Raw genomic sequence first — 13,470 nt, forward strand, 5'->3', positions numbered from 1 at the left:
CAAGACCAATGGGGGGATTTGTTTATATTTATCACGGACCAATGATAGATTTTCCCAGAAACTAATGGGCGCAAATAATAACATATAGCCCGTGCGAGTAGAACCAGAGGTGTGGTCCTTTAACGGTGTTCTGATTGGAAGCCATGCCCCTGAGCACCATATTACCATTGGATAGAAAGCCCGCGCAGACACATTTGACAGACGGCTATTTAGATGTAACAGTGAGCCGTATACACGATCTGCCCCTTAAAGTTTGATGGACAGCCACACCATCCAATTAGATCATACGATTTACGGCCTTCAACAATTACCGTTTTATTACTATATAAAGCATGATGCTATTGCTAATTTTTAAAAAAACACATATATAATGTAATTAACATTGAGTATGTTTACATACTTTACTGGCTACAGTATTTTACACAGAATTATTTAGTTAAATTATTGCAGCAGGGGAGGTGTATCCCCTAATGAAGGTTTCTAATTGGTCTGTATTTTGATAACTGTCAGGGGTGGGACATGGGTGTTCACAAGTAGCATAGCCCTATATAAGGAGGTAAAGTACTGTTGAGAAACATGCCTGAGGAAACAGTATATCTGAGAAACGCGTTGCACTGTTTCTCCACAAGCCATATATTATTTGGCACTAAGATGAGTGGTAAACTTTTTTTATAGTTTTTAATAAATATGTTTTTATGTAAATCCACTCTGAGTGCTGTGTATGGTATTTTGCTATGCTATTTGTAGAGTGCTAATGCTCCGACACCCACACATTGCTATTGGACCTTAGATCAGCCAGCTGGATTGCTGTTAAAATCCAGCCTGTCTCTATAGGCATAAGGGATTGCCTCCAATACATGTGAGTACCCTGTATATCACTGGTTAATATCTTTATTGAACCACCATTGATCTGCACCATTGGCGCCTCCATCTATTGCTTTTATTTCTAGATTCTCTCCTATTGGATGTTGGTAGAGAGCTGCCTCTAGGACCAGCTAGCTGGACTGCTGATGAAATCCAGCCCGCCCCTACTGGCATAAGTGATTGCCTTTATCATTTGTGAGTACCTTGTGTTCATACCATATCGGCACATTACAAAAACCACCATTGATCTGCACCATTGGCGCCTCTTTCTTGTTGTTTTTTCCTAACTATTCCTTTGTCAGTGGCTCTTCTACAGCCTTGACCTCTTGTAAACCCATTTTGCTTGTTTCAAGCAGCAAATTGTGGCTGTCTACAATGATTGTTTCCAGTAAAGTTTTTGTGTTTATTCAGTTCACATTTGTTCATACTGTTTTTTTTATTTAATTGTTAAAAAATGCTCAAATCAGATCATTAAATTCTGAACTTGTACTCCAGTTAAATATGTCTGTTAATAATCATTTATAATTACAATGAAGTGTATTGGCATTTAAGCATATTAATTATAATATTACTCAAGATTAAATATAAATTATATATGCTATGTTGTTTATGCGATGGGTATTAGGTTTTTTCAACAATTATTTTTTCTCCATTTACTTTTATGGGGAATACAAAAATGTTATGGTATTTGGGCGATCTCGGGTGTTAGTTTTTTTCCACTTTTTTTCCCCATTGATTTCCATGGAGGAATACATGCACGCACACACAAACATTTGTTAGGTGTGTCGCGCTATTCAGGTTAACGCTAGCGCAAAATACTTTTTTTGGAACGCAACCCGACAAGTGCAAAAGTGAAAATCCTAGCAGAGATTTCGCGATCGCAAAAAATAATAATACCGCGCCACTTGTAATCTAGCCCTTGAAAGGGTGTGTCTGTAGCATGTTTGAATAAAATGAAAAAAAGTTATTTTATTTGCTTCTTTCCTGGGTACAGTATCCCTTTAAATCTAAAAAAAAATCTTTTGAGTCCAAAGAATTTCATCTTGCTTAGAACTCACCTCTAATTTGATCCTTTTGTTCTCACAGTGGTTTAGTGAATCACTTCCATTTTCTAAAAGTTGAATTGCCTACAAATTTGCCACATTCATTTGTTTTAATCACTTATTTACAAATAGCAAAGTCTGAGGAAGCATCATTGAAACCTAGGAAGCCATTTCACTGAGGAGCCTTTGTAAAACAAAACAAAAAACAAACATGATTAACCGATGAGAGATTGCAGTCCCATCAGAGCCCGTAATGACAAGGTAACCAGCCAGCACCAGGAACACAAGATGCTCCCGGCTCTAATCTGATTGTTGACAACAGCATTAAATTATAGACCTGAGAGAAATGAAATGTCCTTGTAGAGATGATTATCAGAGATGAACACAGAGTCGCTAAAATCAGGAACATAAACAGATCACATATTGAGTAACCACATAACAGGTCTGGTCATCGGACGGATCAGAAAATCAACCATTGAGCATATCAAGTTAAACAGAGAGGATCAGCCCAACATGGCCTTTGTTAAACAGAGTTATTTAATATAAATATATACATATAAAATTCAGCCCAGATACATAAAAAAGAGGTGAGCTTCTGTGAATAGCAATAGAAACAATTATTTTGCTTTTCAAGGTTCATGGGGATTATTATTATTATTCTTTATTTATAAAGCGCCAACAGATTCCGCAGTGCTGTCCATGGGGTACAAAGATAAAAGTACAACAGTGAAACATTACAATATAAAACAAAATTTAACAGACAAATACAGCGGGAATTGAGGGCCCTATTCCTGTGGGAATTTACAATCTAGGCTGTTCTAAATCTTATAAATACAAAAAAATACTATCCAGCACTCTGCTCATAAAATTTATAAATAAATTAGCCAATTAAAAAGTATAGTCATTGAAATAGCATCAAAATACTTTATTACCACACAATATCCTACAAAAATGTAGTGCGTATGAGGTGCTACTTGTACAAAACTCATGTTAAAACTTTATAAAAATATAATTTCTGTAGGATATTGTGTGGTAATAAAATATTTTAATGTTCTTTCAATGACTATACTTTTTTATTGGCTACTTTATTGATAAATTTTATGAGCAGAATGGATAGGAGTACTCTTATCTTCCCTCTCTTTTATATAGCTAGCTAGCTAGCTAGCTAGATAGATAGATAGATAGATAGATAGATAGATAGATAGATAGACAGACAGACAGACAGACAGACCGACAGATAGATAGATAGATTTATAAGAAAATATCATCTTACAATTGCTATGCACAACTAAAAGAGATTAAGATAAGATCACTAACATATTCTTCCGAACTCAGGAATTCACCAAGGATTTTTTCCTATCTAATCAGAAAATGGACTATAATATGCCTTAAAGGGATACTAAACCCAATTTTATTTTCCATGATTTAGATTTAGATGCAATTTTAAGCAACATTCTAATTTATTATCAAATTTTCGTCGTTCTCTTGCTATCTTTATTTAAAAACAGGAATGTAAAGCTTAGAAGCCGGCCTATTTTAGGTTCAGCACCCTGTATAGCGCTTGCTTATTGGTGGCTACATTTAGCCACCAATAAGCAAGCATAACCCAGGTTCTAAACAAAAAATGGTCTGGCTCCTAAGCTTTACATTCCTGCTTTTTAAATGAAGATAGCAAGAGAATGAATACAATTTGATAATAGGAGTGAATTAGAAAGTTGCTTAAAATTGCATGCTCTATCTGAATCACGCAAGGGACAGTAAACCCCAGAATTTTTGTTGTTTAAAAAGGTAGATAATCCCTTTATTACCCATTCCCGAATTTTGCATAACCAACACAGTTATAATAATATACTTTTTACCTCTGTGATTACCTTGTATCTATGCCTCTGCAAACTGCCTCCTTATTTCAGTTCTTTTGACAGAGTTGCATTTTTAGCCAATCAGTGCTGACTCCTAGGAGCTTCACGTGCCTGAGCTCAATGTTATCTATATGAAACACATGAACTAACGCCCTCTAGTGATGAAAAACTGTCAAAATGCTTTCAGATTAGAGACAGTCTTCAAGGTCTAAGAAATTAGCACATAAACCTCCTAGATTTAGCTTTCAATTAAGAATACCAAGAGAACAAAGCAAAATTGGTAATAAAAGTAAATTGGAAAGTTGTTTAAAATTACATGCCCTGTTGAAATCATGAAATATTTTTTTTTACTTTACTGTCCCTTTAAAGAAAAATTTGGGTTTAACACCCCTTTAAATAATGTGCCTTTGTTATGCCAAAAAGTGCTGAAATTGGAATCTTGACATCAAGTGATGCATATATTTTGTCATATGAAGGTTCCACAAGCAAAGAAGAAATACTGGTTCACACTCATATTTGGATGGTATTAAAATAGGGATACAGTACAAATAATAAATGTCTAATGTTTTTATTAATATGTTATTTTTTTTAATCTAAATCTTTCCTACACCCAGGTCCATGTAAATGTAGGTCATTAGTAGGGTGTAGGTGTATGTATGAAGGTGACAGGATCAGCTAACCACTTCATTTATTGTGCTGGAATCTTTGGAATCCATTTAACTGTTAATGTTTCTTTCGTGATTCAGATAGAGCATGCAATTTTCAACAACTTTCTAATTTACTCCTATTATCAAATTTTCTTCATTCTCTTGGTATCTTTATTTGAAAAATAAGAATGTAAGTTTAGATGCCGGCCCATTTTTGGTGAACAACCTGGGTTGTTCTTGCTGATTGGTGGATGAATTCACCCACCAATAAACAAGTGCTGTCCAGGGTCTGAACCAAAAATTGTCTGGCTCCTTAGCTTAGATGCCTTCTTTTTCAAACAAAGATAGCAAGAGAACGAAGAAAAATTAATAATAAGAGTAAATTAGAAAGTTGCTTAAAATTGCATGCTCTATCTGAATCACGAAAGAACAAATTTGGGTTCAGTGTCCCTTTTAGATTAAATGGACCTTTCTCAACTTATTTGGGATCCAAAGTACAGAGATATATCTCAAGCTCATCCCAGACATTTAATCATAAATAAATGCCTAAAAAGGGTTTTAAAGGTACATGAAACCCCAACTTTTTCATTCACGATTCAGATAGGTCAGATAATTTTAAACAACTTGCCAATTTACTTCCATTATCTAATTTGCTTTTGTTCTCTTGGTATTGTTTGTTGAAGGAGCAGTGATGCACTACTAGGAGTTAGCTGAAGGCAATGACAAGAGGCATATTTGGGCAGCCACCAATCAGCAGCTTCTGAGCCTACCTAAGTATACTTTTCAGCAGACGATACAAAGAGAACGAAACAAATTAGATAATATGGGAAATATTAGCTTAAAGTGGTGGCAATCCCCATATATGATCCAGCAAATAAGGGTCAGGGCATAAAATTGTCATTCTTCTCCAATATCCATAAAATTTTGATTTTGCAAATCGCCTCTCATCAAGGCCCTGATGATCTAAAGTACTGCGATGTGGTGATATATATTCAAAAGGGATCCAACACAAAGAAAGCCGGTGAAATTGTTTAAAGGGACAGTCAACACCAGAATTGTTGTTGTTTTAAAAGATAGATAATCCCTTAATTACCCATTCCCCAGTTTTGCATAACCAACACAGTTATAATAATACACATTTTACCTCTGTAATAACCTTGTATCTAAGCCTCAGCAAACTGCCCCCTCATTTCAGTTCTTTTGACAGACTTCCATTTTAGCCAATCAGTGCTCACTCCACAGTAAATTCACATGCATGAGATCAATTTTATCTATATGAAACACATGAACTAATGCCCTCTAGTGGTGAAAGACATTTCAAAATGCATTTAGATTAGAGGTGGCCTTCAAGGTCTAAGAAATTAGCATATGAACCTCCTAGGTTTAGCTTTCAACTAAGAATACAGAGAGAACAAAGCAAAATTGGTGATAAAAGTAAATTGAAAAATTGTTTAAATTTACATGCCCTATTTGAATCATGAACGTTTTTTCGGGACTTGACTGCCCCTTTAATGGCAACATTGTCCCTTTAATGGCAACATTGTTAAGAGGCATTTGCAAAGGATGACGATGCTGGCAAAATATTCCAAGCAGCATCGGCACCAACATTGGTGATTTAAAGTAAAGGATACCTTTTAAATATACTGCACAACTTAATAAACATAACTATAAACCCATAAACTGCCAATACCCCACCACAATAAACTCCCTACTCTGCTTAACCCCTACACCCCCGGTGCCCCAACTCATTATCCCCCAAACCTACTTAACCCCTAAACCGCCAATACCCGACCTCATTATCCCCCCAAACTACTTAACCTCTACACCACCAATACCCCACCCCATTTTGTAGGGCATGTCCTGATTTCTATACAATGCTAAAAACAATATGCAATATGTATAAATAAATGCATATCATTTAAACATTGTATATAAATGTATCAACATAGCTCCTATAGTTATAATAGGGAGTTTGTTTGTTTTGCCTTTATTAGTCTACTCTGGGAGTTAGCTGGGCGTTCCAGGGGAGTAACCTACATTATGATTGGGATACATCACCAGTAGTGCAATATATTTCAATCTCTAAAGTGCAGGTTAAGTGTTGGCTTTCAGCCATGTTTGTCTCTCCACCTTTTCAGCGGCGAGACTTTTCAGAGTAAGGCAGGTAGTGTAGGTTTAGTGACAGGTTACACAGGCATTATTTGAAGTGTTCCTACACAGAAACAGTTTTTTGTTTCGGTGAGCACACTGTCTGTGCTGTCTATGAACACTTCAAATACGCCCCTCCACCTGCCTGCTTAAAGTGCCGACAAGTGGTGATCCCTATTATTTCCAATAGGAGACACAACAAAACTCGCCGGCACTTAGCGAGTCCCCCACTTTTATTTGAACATATTGACAGAACGACGAACGACTATGAGCGTGGCAAACCAGAGCAAGGAAGTTTCTTGTCGGTCTGTTGATGTTTTGAATATCGGGGCCCTAGTCAGAAATATACTGACATCATGATGTCGTGGACTTAGTTTAACCCCATGACCATTTTTTCTGAACTGTTGGGTGATGGGATGCGTTAGCTAAGTAGAACCTTATTTTTATTTAATTTGATTGAGGTTCTGTTGAAAGTATATTGTAATAAATGTACTGGACAATAAATATTTTGACCCTACAAAAAGCTTTAAAAGTTAAGTTTCTGAGTACTTAAAGGGACATGAAACCCAAATTATTTCTTTATTTTTTCAGATAGGGAATACAATTTTAAAAAAAGATTCCAATTTTCTTCTATTATCAAATTTGCTTCGTTGTTATTCTTTGTTGAAGAGATATCTAGATAAGTAGCGAGCACATTTTTAGAGCATTACAAAACAATCATTTCATGTCTTTTCAGCCACTTTAGAATTTCAAATCATACTTAAAGATTTTTGAGATTAATGTCATATCTTGCTATTTTATTGCTAGCTGGCCTACATTATACTGGGGGCCTTTTACTAATTTAATTGTCCGTAGCATGACCAAGCCCATGGTTAGAGAGGTTTTCCATCCTGGCTTTTGACCTTGTATGCTCTAAATGGAACAGATCCCTTTACTTGACTAGAAAAACCCTAAATAAACTTTAAGGGGCTGAATTATCCGTGGCCAGACTTTTAGCCGACGGACATTTGGCCGACGGACATTTGGCCGAAACACAAGTGGCTGTCAGATAACAGTCCGGCCATGAGATAGATAGATTTGATAGATAGATAGATACATAGATTAGATAGATAGATCAATAGATGCAATAGATACATTTGATAGATACGATAGATAGATACATTTGATAGATAAATAGATAGATTTGATAGATAGATAATTTCCCAGACAGAGAATTACAAAACGTGCGGTCTGTGACCCATGGTAAGGTTCCCAGAGGCAGTTGCGGCACCCGAGGCTCTGATTAAAACAGAGCACTCTGGAACGTATCTGCCCTCGGCCGAAATCGGAACATTCTTTAGCTTTCTGTCTTTCGGCCAAATTTCCGTCTGCCAAATGTCCTTCTGCATTTTGTCAGAACACCGAATTATCAAGCTCCGAATGGAGCTTGATGCCCCTTGTTTCCGGCAAGACCGCTGCTCCATAACTTGTCTGCCTGCTCTGAGGCCGCGGACAGAAATCGATCCAATCGAATACGATCATGTTGATTGACATCCCCTGCTAGCGGCTAATTGGCCGCGAATCTGCAGGGGGCGGCATTGCATCAGCAGTTCACAAGAACTGCTGGTGCAATGATAAATGCCGACAGCATCATTGTTTGCACATTAATAAAGAGGCCGAATAATGTGAATTTCCTATTTTGTGAGCTTCACTGCAGTCTATCTCTGTGCAAGCTCTCCATGCTGCTTACTTACCATGACTCCCTGAGATTAATGCTTCTCTAGTTTATTCACACTGGCTCTATGGTTATCTAACTGCGCTATTCCCTTCACGGAGATCTACTCGCTCTAAGGGTCAGAGAAAGAAAACTACAAATGCCCATTCTAGAGAATCTGAAGAGGGATTCAGTCACCCCTCCGGGGCCCCAGCAAGCCAAAGCATAATCGTCATGGAGAAGAATGACCAAGAGCTCAGGCCAGGGCATCAAGAAAAATAACATATTGCTGTTTTTCCTCTACTCAGTCAGAACACAATAGATGTTTGTAGGAAATGATTCTATTATTTGTAAATAGGAGCTTATTACCACATAAGCCGTATTAAAGGGACAGTCTAGTCTAAAATAAACTTTCATAATTCAGATAGGGCATGTCATTTTAGACAACTTTCCAATTTATTTTTGTCACCAATTTTGCTTTGTTCTCTTGGTATTCTTATTTGAAAGCTAAACCTTGGTAGGTACATATGCTAATTTCTTAGACCTTGAAAGCCGCCTCTTATCTGAATGCATTCTGACAGTTTTTCACAACTAGAGGGCATTAGTTCATGTGTGACATATAGATAACATTGTGCTCATGCACGTGGAGTTACCTAGAAGCCAGCAATAATTGGCTAAAATGCAAGTCTGTCAAAATAACTAAAATAGGGGGGAAGTCTGCAGAGGCTTAGATACAAGGTAATCACATAGGTAAAAAGTATATTAATATAACTGTGTTGGTTATGCAAAACTGGGGAATAGCTAATAAAGGGATTATCTATCTTTTTAAACAATAAAAATTCTGGTGTAGACTGTCCCTTTAATGTAACTTATGGGCTAACATTAGTTATTTCATTTTGTCAGTCACACAAATAGACCTGCATATATTTAACCAGTACACAACTCATCACTAAACTGCATAGTGATTTTTGGCCTCTTGAGGCCATTGATTAAAGGAACATGAAACCCAAAATGTTTCTTTCATGATTCAGAAAGAGAATACAATTTTAAACAACTTTCTAATTTACTTCTATTATCTAATTTGTTTCATTCTCTTGGCATCATTCGTCGAAGGAGCAGCAATGCACTACTGGTTTCTAACAGAACACATGGGTGAGCCAATGACAATCGGTATACATATGCAACCACCAATCAACAGCTAGAACCTAGGTTATTTGCTGCTCCTGAGCTTTCCTAGATAAACCTTTCAGCAAATAACAAAAGAAGGAAGCAAATTAAACATTAGAAGTAAATTGGAAAGTTGTTTAAAATTGTATTCTCTAGCTGAATCATGAAAGAAAAATTTTGGGTTTCATGACCCTTTAAGGTTATTCATTTTACTTTACACCTAAATGAATAGTCTTGTTTGAGAAAATGTCCTAACACAATCACCTTCTTCCAAAAATAGTAAGGACATTTTGGTATCAGATGCTTCTATTAAAACTTTCATTGGCAGAAATACAACAGCCTTTTTGTTAAGTTGATCACTATGCGGAAAGAAATACTTTGCCAGAGGATTTTTTCTCATAATTTAATCATTAATATTAAAATTTGGGTAAAGTTAAAAGCAAATTAGACTTAGCTGTTGAGACCACCCACACACTTAAACAGCTCCAAAGGAATACTATAATTTACTTTCCCATGCCCTCACATTGCATTAAAGGGATACTGAAACTATTATTAGCAATTTTCTTCGTTCTCTTGGTATCTTTATTTGAAAAAGCAGGAATGTAAGCTTATGAGTTGGCCCATCTTTCGTTCAGCACCTCGGTAGCGTTTGCTGATTGGTGGCAATAAAAAGATACCAAGGGAACGAAGAAAAAAATGATAATATATGTAAATTAGAAAGTTGCTTAAAATTACATGCTCTATCTCAATAATGAAAGAAAAAAATGTGGGTTCAGTATCCCTTTAATATGAAGCAACACACAGTAGCCTGATGCTAAACACTTCTATTATCCACCAGCTAAAAGTTAGATAACTTTACATTTTGTCACCTATATTTTACAGAGATGTCATAAACATATTTATAGTTCATTAGTTTATACCAGAGTGTTGTCATAATCATGGAGATTCTTCTGGGACTCAGAAGCAACATTACATAATATCACCATGACCGTAGTGTGTGTATTACCTCCCACTCAGCTGAGCCTTGTGGGCAGATGCCCATCACACTGCTCCAGGCAGACAGATCAGCTATGCAGTCCTCATAATAGAGTACTGCAGCCTGTCTTAGGCCTAGATTTGGAGTTTGGCGTTAGCCGTGAAAACCAGCGTTAGAGGCTCCTAACGCTGGTTTTAGGCTACCGCCGGTATTTGGATTCAGTGATTAAAGGGTCTAACGCTCACTTTTCAGCCGCGACTTTTCCATACCGCAGATCCCCTTACGTCAATTGCGTATCCTATCTTTTCAATGGGATCTTCCTAACGCCGGTATTTAGAGTCGTGTCTGAAGTGAGCGTTAGACATCTAACGACAAAACTCCAGCCGCCGGAAAATAGCAGGAGTTAAGAGCTTTCTGGGCTAACGCCGGTTCATAAAGCTCTTAACTACTGTACCCTAAAGTACACTAACACCCATAAACTACCTATGTACCCCTAAACCGAGGTCCCCCCACATCGCCGCCACTCGATTTAAATTTTTTAACCCCTAATCTGCCGACCGCCACCTACGTTATACTTATGTACCCCTAATCTGCTGCCCCTAACCCCGCCGACCCCTGTATTACATTTATTAACCCCTAACCTGCCCCCCACAACGTCGCCGCCAGCTACTTACAATAATTAACCCCTAATCTTCCGACCGCAAAGCGCCGCCACCTACGTTATCCTTATGTACCCCTAATCTGCTGCCCCTAACACTGCCGACCCCTATATTATATTTATTAACCCCTAATCTGCCCCCCTCAACGTCGCCGACACCTGCCTACACTTATTAACCCCTAATCTGCCGAGCGGAGCTCACCGCTACTATAATAAATGGATTAACCCCTAAAGCTAAGTCTAACCCTAACTCTAACACCCCCTAAGTTAAATATAATTTAAATCTAACGAAATAAATTAACTCTTATTAAATAAATTATTCCTATTTAAAGCTAAATACTTACCTGTAAAATAAACCCTAATATAGCTACAATATAAATTATAATTATATTATAGCTATTTTAGGATTTATATTTATTTTACAGGCAACTTTGTATTTATTTTAACCAGGTACAATAGCTATTTAATAGTTACCTAGTTAAAATAATAACAAATTTACCTGTAAAATAAATCCTAACCTAAGATATAATTAAACCTAACACTACCCTATCAATAAATTAATTAAATAAACTACCTACAATTACCTACAATTAACCTAACACTACACTATCAATAAATAAATTAAATACAATACCTACAAATAAATACAATGAAATAAACTAGCTAAAGTACAAAAAATAAAAAAGAACTAAGTTACAAAAAATAAAAAAATATTTACAAACATAAGAAAAATATTACAACAATTTTAAACTAATTACACCTACTCTAAGCCCCCTAATAAAATAACAAAGCCCCCCAAAATAAAAAATTCCCTACCCTATTCTAAATTAAAAAAGGTAAAAGCTCTTTTACCTTACCAGCCCTGAACAGGGCCCTTTGCGGGGCATGCCCCAAGAATTTCAGCTCTTTTGCCTGTAAAAAAAAACACATACAATACCCCCCCCCAACATTACAACCCACCACCCACATACCCCTAATCTAACCCAAACCCCCCTTAAATAAACCTAACACTAAGCCCCTGAAGATCTTCCTACCTTGTCTTCACCATCCAGGTTCACCGATCCGTCCTGAAGAGCTCCTCCGATGTCCTGATCCAAGCCCAAGCGGGGGGCTGAAGAGGTCCATGATCCGGTCAAAGTCTTCATCCAAGCGGGGCAGAAGAGGATCTTCCATCCGATTGAAGTCTTCATCCAGGCGGCATCTTCTATGGTCTTCCATCCTGAGCGAAGCGGCAGGATCCTGAAGACCTCCAGCGCGGAACATCCATCCGGCCCGACGACTGAACGACGAATGACTGTTCCTTTAAGGGACGTCATCCAAGATGGCGTCCCTCGAATTCCGATTGGCTGATAGGATTCTATCAGCCAATCGGAATTAAGGTAGGAATATTCTGATTGGCTGATGGAATCAGCCAATCAGAATCAAGTTCAATCCGATTGGCTGATCCAATCAGCCAATCAGATTGAGCTCGCATTCTATTGGCTGTTCCGATCAGCCAATAGAATGCGAGCTCAATCTGATAGGCTGATTGGATCAGCCAATCGGATTGAACTTGATTCTGATTGGCTGATTCCATCAGCCAATCAGAAAATTCCTACCTTAATTCCGATTGGCTGATAGAATCCTATCAGCCAATCGGAATTCGAGGGACGCCATCTTGGATGACGTCCCTTAAAGGAACAGTCATTCGTCGTTCAGTCGTCGGGCCGGATGGATGTTCCGCGCTGGAGGTCTTCAGGATCCTGCCGCTTCGCTCAGGATGGAAGACCATAGAAGATGCCGCCTGGATGAAGACTTCAATCGGATGGAAGATCCTCTTCTGCCCCGCTTGGATGAAGACTTTGACCGGATCATGGACCTCTTCAGCCCCCCGCTTGGGCTTGGATCAGGACATCGGAGGAGCTCTTCAGGACGGATCGGTGAACCTGGATGGTGAAGACAAGGTAGGAAGATCTTCAGGGGCTTAGTGTTAGGTTTATTTAAGGGGGGTTTGGGTTAGATTAGGGGTATGTGGGTGGTGGGTTGTAATGTTGGGGGGGGGTATTGTATGTTTTTTTTTTTACAGGCAAAAGAGCTGAAATTCTTGGGGCATGCCCCACAAAGGGCCCTGTTCAGGGCTGGTAAGGTAAAAGAGCTTTTACCTTTTTTAATTTAGAATAGGGTAGGGAATTTTTTATTTTGGGGGGCTTTGTTATTTTATTAGGGGGCTTAGAGTAGGTGTAATTAGTTTAAAATTGTTGTAATATTTTTCTTATGTTTGTAAATATTTTTTTATTTTTTGTAACTTAGTTCTTTTTTATTTTTTGTACTTTAGCTAGTTTATTTAATTGTATTTATTTGTAGGAATTGTATTTAATTAATTTATTGATAGTGTAGTGTTAGGTTAATTGTAGGTAATTGTAGGTAGTTTATTTA

Source organism: Bombina bombina, chromosome 1, assembly GCF_027579735.1.
Source record: "Bombina bombina isolate aBomBom1 chromosome 1, aBomBom1.pri, whole genome shotgun sequence".
Classification (NCBI taxonomy): domain Eukaryota; kingdom Metazoa; phylum Chordata; class Amphibia; order Anura; family Bombinatoridae; genus Bombina; species Bombina bombina.